The 11,979-nt window shown below is 34.1% G+C and overlaps 1 long non-coding RNA gene across 2 annotated transcripts; it reads right to left on the reverse strand.

Moving 5' to 3' along the window:
* Window positions 1–28: 28 nt before the first annotated feature.
* LOC117120812 lies at window positions 29–2,730 on the reverse strand. Of its 2 annotated transcripts, none has more exons than XR_004447434.1 (3): window positions 2,289–2,730; window positions 1,163–1,301; window positions 29–512 (listed from the first exon to the last, which is right to left on the reverse strand). It is a non-coding gene; the product is annotated as an uncharacterized LOC117120812 (long non-coding RNA). The 2 variants fall into 2 exon arrangements; XR_004447435.1 differs by having other exon boundaries at window positions 1,153–1,301.
* Window positions 2,731–11,979: the final 9,249 nt, after the last annotated feature.

The raw sequence follows: 11,979 nt of genomic DNA on the forward strand, positions 1-11,979 counted from the left end.
GAAAAAATTTATTTAGGCCTATGAAAGCACATTATTTGATTTATTGTGATATTGTCTGATTACAGCAGTAAGCATAGAACAAGGGAATAAATGTGTTTTAAAGGTATTGATTTTTTTAATTGATGTTTTTATATTTAGAAACACTGCAAAAGGAATGTTAAATTTATCAAAGCAACCATCAGGTTGTGCAACAAAGTGAACATTACTATATTGGGACATCTGCCATACATTATTGATGACCATGACAATAATATGGGGATGGAATAAATTTATCATTGACTAAAACAATGAAAATTATAATGACAATAAATATGATTATGATTCTGAAATTTGAATCCAATTTCACAGAACCTTTTAAAATTTAAACTCCAATATTTTAAACATTTTGCAATGAATAAAATGATTTTTATTCTAAACTAACCTGTTTTTATGATAACATGTGTTGTATTCTGAGTACGAAACATACTAGAAAATTGACAACCAGTTAACTTAGCAAGTCGGTCAACTTCCCACTGAAAACGAAGTCCAAAAATACATCGTATAAAAATTTATTTTAGTACAATAATAACAAATCAGTTTTCGGTTTGCAACCTTCTTCAAAAATTAAATCATGGCCACCAATTTGCATTTTTAAAAGGTGATTTTTATGAATTTCAGACTAAAAAAATATTTTGAAGTAGCTGGTTGTAAACTGTGATGCAACAAATAGTTATTAAATAAGTATTGACAAAATATGTGGCTTAACATAAATATAACTTACTACAGAATTTCAATTAATTTTTAATATTACATTAATAAAATGTTACTATATTAAACTATTGTAGTATTGTTAATAAATAAATCAGTTTATTGTTAATAAATAAATCAGTTTCAGCTGTTCAATTGCCATCTAGTGTTTCCATGGGCTCTTCCCTTTGAGTTTGTTTGATGGTCATTGGTATTATACAGTTTTTAAATTAATTTATTAAACATAATACTACAGAGGGTAATAAATATATGGTTATCAGGATTCTAACAAGAGACATCAAACAGTTCGTGCAGATGCTCTGTCTACAGAGTTATGAGTAATTTGCTTGGCAAATTATCATTCATGGCTGGATGCTGACTACCAAAGTGTACAATGGGCTTTATCTAAATGGCCTGTGCCCTTACCAGTTCTCACCTGTCCAATGCTGTAGCAATAAAGACTTCAGGATCTATTCCTTCTGTCAGGGGTGGATTAGGTAGAGGCAACATTGGAGACATACATATTTGCTCATCACAGCCCGCAATTTTGTTGATAATTTCATTCTCTTGCTGACCTACAGTACAAAATATTAGTTGGCATGAATAATCACTTATTAAAGGGCATAATGAAATGGGGGTTTTTTTGAAGCTGTGTTTAATATTTGTTTATTGGACTGTGTGTAGCATCATGTGTAGTACCAAGCTATATATATACAGTATTGTATCAGGCTGTGTTCACAGTACTACAAGAATGCCTTTTACACCTAAAATCATTAAAAGTCTCCTTGGAATGCAAATTCCCTGATATATAATACTGATACATTAATTATAAACTGATGTAGCTTGAGAAATGAATTAAATTTAAACAGTTAACAGTCTATTTATTTTTGCACCCGGGTACATTATAGGGTTACCATATTTATTTTGTTTATTATCATAGTTCTGTAAACATATGATTGACCATGGCAGGATTGTCTATAAAGTACCTTTCAGTTGCCATTATTAAACAGACACTGTGGATGGTTTAGATGATAATAATAATTGTGTAGTTTTATATAGCGCACATATCCATCGAATGTAAGATGCTCAGGGTGCTTGAAATGTGGACTATAGGAACTCGACCAATGACTTTCTTCGCCCCTAAGGGTCCCTTCGTGTCTGTGCTACCCGGTAACCCGGTACCAGCAAAGCTCGTCGTCCACCACTGGGGCTGTCTGTTCCACTACACCGGGGTAACCCCCTACTCGTCTCGAAGGATGTACTGGGTTCTTTATAGTGCACACAAGCCATTGTATACACTGGGCCTACGGTTTATAGTCCTTATCCGAGAAGACTTGTTCTACCACCGGAACCATAGGCGAGCGTGCCGTTCGAACCAGCGCTGATATTATGGCTAGCTTGCTAACCGCTCGGCCATTTGACTCATTCGATAAAGACATTGTGGAATAATTATAAACAGGGCCCTAGTAATTATAAATGTGAAAGTAGTCGCTTCATGGACTTATCAGTCTTTAACAAAATGTAAAAGGCACATTTAAAAAAATAAAAGAAACAACACTTACTCTGCATCATCTGCATGACAGAAAACTTGTACCGATGACGGCAATGGTGGCCATTCCAATACTTGCACAGGCCACATCATGGACAATGGTATGCCTGGCCCCAATAGATATCTCCTGGATAAATTCAAATTTTAATTATTATTATTATTATTATTATTATTATTATTATTATTATTATTAATTATTATTAACTACCTAACAGTAGATTACATATTACTAATAATGAAAACAAAATAATTAAAAGAAAATGCAAATTTACTATTAAAGGCCTATTAAAAAAAGTTATGTTGGTGTAATCCGACTGATGCTTAAATATTGCTGATCCTAGACATTTTTATTTCAAGTTTTGTTTTTTTGCCGTTCTGTCCAATTTTCTCCCGTCGGACAGGCCTTTTCAATAATGATAATGTTATTGCCATTGATTAGGACCTAGGCCTATGTATTAACGTTTTAGCCTTAATTATATTAAATTACACAAAAATAAAAGAAATTCAGGAGCGGATCCAGAGATGTCCAAAAGCAGGGGCCGAAAGGGGGGGGGGAATTTGGGCCGATCGAGACAACAATATCCTAGGGGGTCCGGGCATGCCCCCGCGAAATTTGTGTGTTCTGATGCCCGAAAATAACATTTGAGGCGTTGTGGGCTATAGACTATAGTATCATTTTTTTCTTTTCTTTCTTTTTTTCTTTTTTTTTTTCTTCTTTTTTTTTAGCTCCCAAATGGGGGCCGGGGCCGGGCCGTCCCCCTAAATCCGCCCCTGAGCATCCCCCACCCCTTTAATTACAAACTAATCTTCCTTCTAGGTTTCACTAAAATCATCTTATTTTTGCTTGGAAAACAGAACTTGATACTGCAGCAGGCGCGGATACAAACCCCCCCCCCCCTTTGTGAAGAAACGTAACAAAATATTACTGGGGCTTTGCTTACAAAAGGCTGCTAACCTACCTATGCATATAGCTTGGCAGATCGGACAAACTAGGCTTAGCTCAACTAGGCCTCAATATAAATATGTATGCGAGATATTTATTTTACGTCTTCGGTTACATGTTTATGATTTCAGGCTGTGAAATAATCGTATATATTATACACATAGTTTAGTGAAGGTCCATTTAATTGAATTAATATATTAACGGGATAGGTTGGTGGTAAAACGCCGGATGATAAAAATCTGGGTGGTGACCCCGGAGGAAATGACCGGGTAGCAAGTGATCAACTGGCAACAGAAACTAATTCCTCCATGATGGAGGTGTCAAGAAAGAAATTGTTCCGGGGCCAAAATCGGTCCGCCGGACCGATTTTGGCTTTAAAATTACCTGCAAAATGTAGTCCACATAAGGCAAAATTGGTCCGGCATCTATTTAGTAGTTATAACCTGTATTTTTTTTTAGCGTTGTTCATATTTTTAATCAAGTGATAGATAAATATTTCATCTCTTATTATATAGGCTAGTATCTTTTCATTCGTTGTGTGTGCAATTGAGTATACAGCCACAAAAATTAGTATGTTATTTTCACTCTTCGCGCATTTTAATAGGTGTTATAGTAGAGATCAGTGTTCGCACACAGTTAAAACTCCTTGGTGTAAAAGTTAAAAAAGACGTTAAAGTTATTGGAACCTCACACACTCTGTGTTGGATATCTATATTCACTTAGGTATATACAAATCATGAGATATGGAAATAAAAGTCACACTGTTTATCATAATTTTTTTTTAAATCATGATTTATAGCGATTTTTTCAATATTTAAGCCCCGCCCACCTCACAATGTCTATAATGGTCATGTGACGTCAGACTTGTCCGGCTCCTAATTGTCTTGAAATTGGAATTTTCGTTTTAATGAGATTGTACATCTTTAATAATTTGCTTTTATCTATAATTACAGTAAAGTTTTAAGCTGTAATTTCTATTTCTATATTCACAATATATGTTCAACTGTTTAAAACAAGCTTTAAAAATAAGAATAAAAAACAAATCATATACTAAATGCCATTTTTGTAATATCAATTCTTAACATTTTGACCTTTGACCTCATTTGTTGAGGTGATTCATTGGTTATGAGGGTCCTTTTATATTATTTTCTTAGTTTTTGTATTATTCTGTGCATTTTGACACCAAAATCAACCATTATATCATAGAGTGTTCTCAAGATTTCAGATTTAGATTTTTTTTTTTTTTTTTTTAGATTTTTTTTTTTGTTTTTTGAGATTTTTAGATTTTAGTGTTTTAGGTTGAGTCAATGACCTTTAACACAAAAACGTAATTTTCCCACTCTCTTATACCCCTAACTTTGTTTTGGTGTTATCCTAGTATGTATATTCCTACACAAGTCAGTTGAAATCACATTCATTGTAATATTTTACAATGATATATGCCAATTAGTGACTAAAAATACATTTTTTTGACATTTTGACCTCATTTTCCAAGGCCATGTATTGGTTTTGAGGGTCCTATTATATATTTTCGTATTTGTTGTACAGTTCTGTGCATTTTGACACCAAGATCAACATTATACCATAGAGTGTTCCAGAGGTACATTTTTTAGTATTTTAGACCAGGGTCAATAACCTTTGACCCCTCATAAAAAATTTTCCCCACCCCCTAGCCCACCTAACGTTTTTTTTGTGTGTGTATTCTGGCATGCATCCCTACACAAATCAGTTGAAATCTGTTTCCTTCTAATTTTTTCACAGATTGGCCCAAACTTGTGGGGTTAATTTTGGGATACTAGAGGCGGTGTTTAGTAATAATAATATAATTTTAGGTAAGAACTACTTACGTACTTCAGAAAATTCTTAAAAGGAATCGCGCCATCTACGGTAATCATCACCATTAGAAAGAAAAAAAAAAACATGGCACCAGAAACAATAATGTTTTATGTCATGTTGATTGTTACTAGGTAATTGTAATGATGTAACAGACTCAGTAGGCGTAATAACATGAGAATATTGTTGTAATGATGTGGTACACAAAGTAGTCCTATGCTAGCTGCACTCTGGCTGAATAAAAGTTGTTGCATTTATGATGGACGACAGGCTGCTGGTAGCTATTATCACATGGTATCAGAAGTGAGATCAGAAACTAAGAGACCAGGAGATATCCGGGTGTGGGGGGGGGGAGGGGTAGTGTGAAAGTTGAGCCGATTGAAATAACACTATCCCAGGGGGTCCGGGAAAATTCCCCGAGAATTTTTGTGTTCTAGAGTACTAGACGCATGAACTCTGAGCCGTTTTGGGCGATCAGGAAAGATGTAACGATGTGGTACACTATGTATACTGCCCTCTGACTGAAAATTTGTTGCATTGATGGACGACCCTGCTGAGTAGTTATTACAGTAATGAAATCAAGAATTATATAGGCTTCATGTCAGTTTTATTCGTCTGTGAATGAATATGCATACTGAATTGTTACTCATATATCACTAACAAATCTGGTCAATCTATATTATAGTACCCTGTGCCAGCTTTCAAAAATCAGACGCAATTCAATAGGCCTACTGTTATCTCCTAGGCCTATTATCTTTTCAGCAAATCTGACTTGCCAAGTAATTGCATTTATTTACAGAATACACTGAACTTTTGGTCAAAATTACAAGAAATTATTTAGTTGTTGGTAATTCATTTTTCTAAAAATTCACTAATAGTCCACACAGTATATAATAATATGAAAACACGGCATATAGAAGAACAATAGCAACATAAATAGGCCTATAAGTAAAATATAAAAATTATATTGCAATTTAATAAAGGTACAGTACTTAGTTTCAGATGATGTAAGTTTACTACTAGTCCTAAATACAATGTAAACTTTCTCATCTTGTGATTGGTTAGTTGGTTGACTGGTTGGTTCTAGGTTTCTAGCGTGCCGTTGCCAATACTGCTGGATGAAGGCCTCAGAGCATGACTTTTCCATTACGATGGGGGTTTCCATTAATTATCTGACCCTCCATCTTGACCTGCCTCCTAGTGGGGTTCACTGTATGACTAAAGTTCTCAAATATTATCATACTGTCGACAGATACGGCCTCAGGTTCTTTATTTTTTTGATGATTGTGATAATATCAATAATGTTCATAACGGTCATATAATAAACAACAGCCTAGAAAATATACATTTCACATTCCACCATTTTCCACTTCGCCAGAAAACATTACAATTGATGCAGAATATAATGCTTTCATTACATCACGCCACACGGGATTCCGTTTTAAATCGTTGCAACATATCTTTTTATAACATGGAGGAAACGAATCATTTATTTCTTATATTGCTATACTAAGTTATAATTTTCAAACCATATCATAATTATGACCGCTGCGATTATGAATGAGAGACAGTAGGATAAATTATGTTCACCTACGTATTATAATTATATTGTTACCATTCACACAACATGCTGAAGAAATATTAGTCAATGCATTAACTTGACAGTCATGCACTTTGAGCCTTCATTTATAGGCCTACATGCAAAGGCAAACATCCAGAACTCTCCTATCTTGTGATTGGCTTACTTGACTTACGTAATTTGTAATAAATTACAGTTCATATACTTTTATTTTCTTTTATGACATATAAGCCTAACCCTCATTTTAATAGGCCTCACATAGTAATGAATGGCTACATCGGGAAAATACGATACTCACACATCCGAAAAGACAGTGAGCGCTTACAGAAGATCGGAAGAAACGAACGATGGACACACGAACTAAGGAAGATAAAAGCCAACTAAACACATGTATCGGTTTAGCTGGGTTTTGTATATTATCATCTGTCCAAGACTAAACTACGGTACTGTATAAACCAAGCTTGTTTAAATTTATTTTGTTTTTTGAAATTCATGTAAATTGTATATAGGCTTACTGTACCATCTCGAAAAGAAGCCTATTCTATCTTGAAACGAAGCCCATGGGCTTCTTTTTGTGCTAATTTTGCAAACTAAAACTCGGGATTAAGCCCATTTGGGCTTCAATTCGAGGTTTTTACGGTATAAATATTTGCCATAATGTTACAGACGTGTCAAAACAGTGAAACCCATGGAACGCCTGTAATGCGTAACTATCGCACTGCTTTGTACACCATTTTTGCTTAATTGGAAATTAACATTTCTGAGGGTCTGAAAACCACGGTGGGGGGGGGGGCACACCCAGAAGCCTAGGCTTTACACTGTACGTCATTACCAGTGTTTATCTGTGTCCTTTGAATTGTGCGCGAACTTGTTGTTGTAGAGGCCCGGAGCTATAGTTTTTGAAAATAAATTCTCAAAAGAATATATGCCTGGGAAAACGAAATATGCACCGGCTAGGCTACTAGATGTCCCCCAATGAAAAGTTGTGAGACGTTGGTGTTGTTGGCTGCTGTTTGAAAATAGACCCGATAAAACGATGTACAGGGATTTCGCTACTGAAGTCAGCAACGGGGTTCAGCATTTGACGACTGGTTCCCGTGCTAGCTTTATTACACAGTCGACAAGCATCATGATACTATGCACACATGTAAGCCTCGTGTTCAGTGTTAAATCAAGAAGTTATAATTACCATCATTGAATCTGTCGTTCAATAACACACGTATTGATTTACGTAAATCTTCGAAACTGACGTCTTCTTCAAATCAAGATGTTATAATTATATATATATATATATATATATATATATATATATATATAGGCCTATATATATATGTATATACACAGTGATAAAATTTTATTGTATACAAATTAGATATTATTTCATTAAATAAATAATACCGTACATTTGTGTTTCCCCACCCCCTCCCCCGACAATTGTTGATTGATTTTTCTTTCTACCATGATTCAACCAAACACGGTTCAGCCACACACGTCATAGCAGGGCCGTAGCCACGAGAAGGGAAATAGTTAGGTTGCGAGCGAAGCGCGAGAACTGATGATTGGGGCTAGGGGGACGCCAAGGGCCCCAGGTCGGGGTTCAGGGTTCCGGGGCCATTAAACTGTAATATTATTGTAAACCATTAAACTGTAATATTATTGCATTAAGCCATTAAACTGTATTATTAACTAAGACCAATCAACACATAACATAAAACATGTGTATCAAAATTATTATGTTTAATCTTTCCTCGTCGGTACTTGCATAAAGCCTGATTTGGATCTAATTTTAACTATGAAAATAGACATACTACTGTTACACACAACAGTTTTTTCTACACATTTTACCCTTCACTATAAGTATATTTGTTTCAAAACCATATAAATTTAACTTACTATTAATGTTGTAATAGCCGTCTTCTTCGGAAGACACACGCCAGTGACAAAATCACAGTCGGTGTTTAGTTTGAGATACATTTTCCCATGCTACACAAATGTATTCAGATATATTTTTATTATATATATATATATATATATATATATATATATATATATATATTAATGTTACTTTTGTTTTTTCTTTAATTAAACTTTTGATTTATTGAATAAAAAAAACTAACTTCCCGTAACCCTGGGTGGGACGCGGACAGGCACTCTCCCTCCTGGTCTGAATGATCCTGGAGCTCCTGGGCAGGAACGCTTATATCCCGGGATATGACATCCACAGCCTAATGTTAAGAACGCCTAACGATTACCCATCTGTCTAAAATTAATTAAATACAACTTAAAAAGTGCTACATAAATATAATGTACGGTACTATATTTACTGTCTATTGCATCGCCGAATAATAATAATTTTTATAAAGTGTGATTTAATTGATAAAGTACTATGTTGGTTTATGTTTTAGAAATAGCTATATTGAAAGTGTAACATTTGAAGAAAAAGTGTTATAAGGGCTATGAAATATATTTATGCTATTTTCAGGTTGTATTTATTTAAGTATAAAAAAATAAATGACACTAAAACTAATTAACAATTCTTATTAGGTTGTATTAATTTAATTATTATTTAATTATGATACATAATTAATTAAATACAACCTAAGTAACTGATTTATTAGGTTGTATTATATGAACTATTATAATACTTAATACAACAAGAAAATGATTTATTGTGTTGTATTTATTAAAGTATCATAGAGTACATTTACTTAAATAAATACAGACTAATAATTATTAATATTATATTGTATTTACTTGAATTAATACAACCTAAACAGGTTGTATTTTTTCAAGTAAATGTACTATGATCAGACCTTAAATAAATACAACAAAGAGAAAGGATACTCTGTGGTTAATTAGTAAAATAAATACAACTTAATAAATTAGGGTTAATGTAATAAAGAAATAACTGATATAGGTTGTATTAACTGATACTTTCCTAATTATACTATGAACACCATTAATTGCCATATCAGTAGATTAACTGGGTGAGTGATAGTTCCTGTCCATAACTGGGTGTGTGATAGCTCCTGTCCATGTCTTCTAACAAACACCCCATATTATGAAATGGATTATTCTTTGCTAATGGTATTTCTTTCTACTGGCAATATTTCCAACTAGCATTATTTCCTACACCCAATAAGAGCATGATATTTACGAACAAAATTAAAAGTGGAAGGAAATTCAGTACAATGACGCTGCGAGCTATGGTTTATTCTCTAATAACTGTGTATCCAAAGTTAACTAAAAGGGGCAATAGACCCGTAAACCATAATTTCTATACGAGCCGGAGATGTATGGATAGACAGACGTCTTGGTAGAGTCGAAGAGACAAACTCTTGTGAGGCGGTGGCGGGGGAGCCAGGCGAATTATAGAACCCCCAAACCCCTAGTTAATTCTAACCCAAGACTTTCCGATTATCGTTCGGATACTAATGAGTAATGGTCCGCACGTTTGATTTTTCCATTTTTTCGATGTATTGTGTAATACAGTGGTTTCCAACCTTTTTGCGTTGGTGGACCCCTCTGGACCTGCCAAAATCTTTACGGAACTCTAATGTCCAAATATTACTCATTGTCCGTATATCAACTAATACTATTCGCCACGAAATTACAACATTAAACAGTGGTGAATCATGGAATTTGAAATAGAAGCCGACTCTGCCCCACCATGGTTGGGGCTCAGGTAGGAAACCATTTTTTTATGTGTATGCCACTTCTAGATGGCAGACTCACAATTTGAAGGTAATCATTTTTTTTATCCCCATCGTCCAATTATTTTTTAATGTGTAAAATTTAGGGCCACTCATGGTTGATATTCTGCCACTAAGGTTAGGGATAGAAAATAATTCGCCAAATTACGACATCTTGGATCTTGGAATTTGACATAGGCAGGAGGGGTACAGCAGGGGTGGCGCCAGAATTCTATATTTTGGAAATTTTGCATGATCTGTCAACCACGTTGTCATGGTCGAGGTTGCTTCACCTATCACGATGTATTCCAACCATCATGAGGCTATTTAAATAAGCATTTGTCATAACAGAACGCAAATTATTTTTAATTAGTCTCATTGAATTATTATTATTATTATTATTATTATTATTATTATTGTTATTGTGGTTGTTGTTGTGATGAAAAGTTAACACAAACGATATGGTGGCTAAACGAATATTACATGTAAATTTTTTTTTTATTTGTTTGTTCCCCAACAAAATGTATCGTCTTCCCCAACGGGGGGGGGGCTATGCTTCCCCGACGGGGGGGCTATATCCCCCAGCCCCCTCTGGCGCCACCCCTGGGGTACAGACAGTAAATTTTACAGGTAAGAGATTTACGCTTTTTCAGCCCCATGCGCTACCTCAGCCCCACCCTGGTTGGGGCTGAGGCAGGAATTTTTTTTGTTTATGGCACCTAAAGATGGCCGAAAATGGCACTGTCAGACTCAAAATTTGAATGTAATATATTATCTCACATTTACATATAATTTGTCAAATTTAAGATTCCTTCCTGATTTTTTAAAAATTTATTTAATATCTAAGAAAAAGCAATATAAGAGAAATCATGGAAACTGGATGTACATTACCTGAGGATTGCCAAAGTGGCTCTCCTATACTAAACATCTTTACATAGATAATACATAAAAAAAAAATTCTATTAGATCACAAATAAGCTACAGTATTGGAATTAAAATATAATGCCAATTAAAACAATTTACAGTGCACGAAGTCATGCCTGTCAAAGGTATTTCATTATTGTCAAGGCATGATCACATTATTGTAAGAAAAGTAAGTAAAAAATAATGAAAGCATGAAAAAGTTGTTTTAATAATCTAGCGGACCCCAACATTTTTTTAAAGATAAATTATTTTTGAAAAAAAATATGTAAAAACGCATGTACCCATCGGGATTCAAACTCAAGGACACGTTTAAATTTTTTTTTTTCAGTGTATTAACCAGACATAAGTGATGATGCTCTCATAAAAAAAATTCTGCATTGATATGATCATCATGAACAAACTAAATAAAAACCAAGGTTGTCTATTTCATCATTCAAATAATTAAACATCTGTGAAAAAATACATAACAACAATGACTTTCCAGACAGTGAAATTAATTAATTAAAACTCCAACTTATAGACTCTGTATATATTAGGTTGGTTATAATAGGTTTATAATTTCGTTTCCAGATTAATACCAGAATTTAAGTGCCAACATAATCATTGCCTAATATAATTTTTCTAATATAAATTCACCTGTTTAAACTACAACAAAATCATGTTTGAATAATAAATAAATAATTAAAATTGGCCAGCAGTCTACAGTGACAACTGCGTAATTAAATCGCCTGCA

Source organism: Anneissia japonica, unplaced genomic scaffold (assembly GCF_011630105.1).
Source record: "Anneissia japonica isolate Jap-2015-1 unplaced genomic scaffold, ASM1163010v1 scaffold287965_len1858130_cov191, whole genome shotgun sequence".
In the NCBI taxonomy this organism is placed as follows: domain Eukaryota; kingdom Metazoa; phylum Echinodermata; class Crinoidea; order Comatulida; family Comatulidae; genus Anneissia; species Anneissia japonica.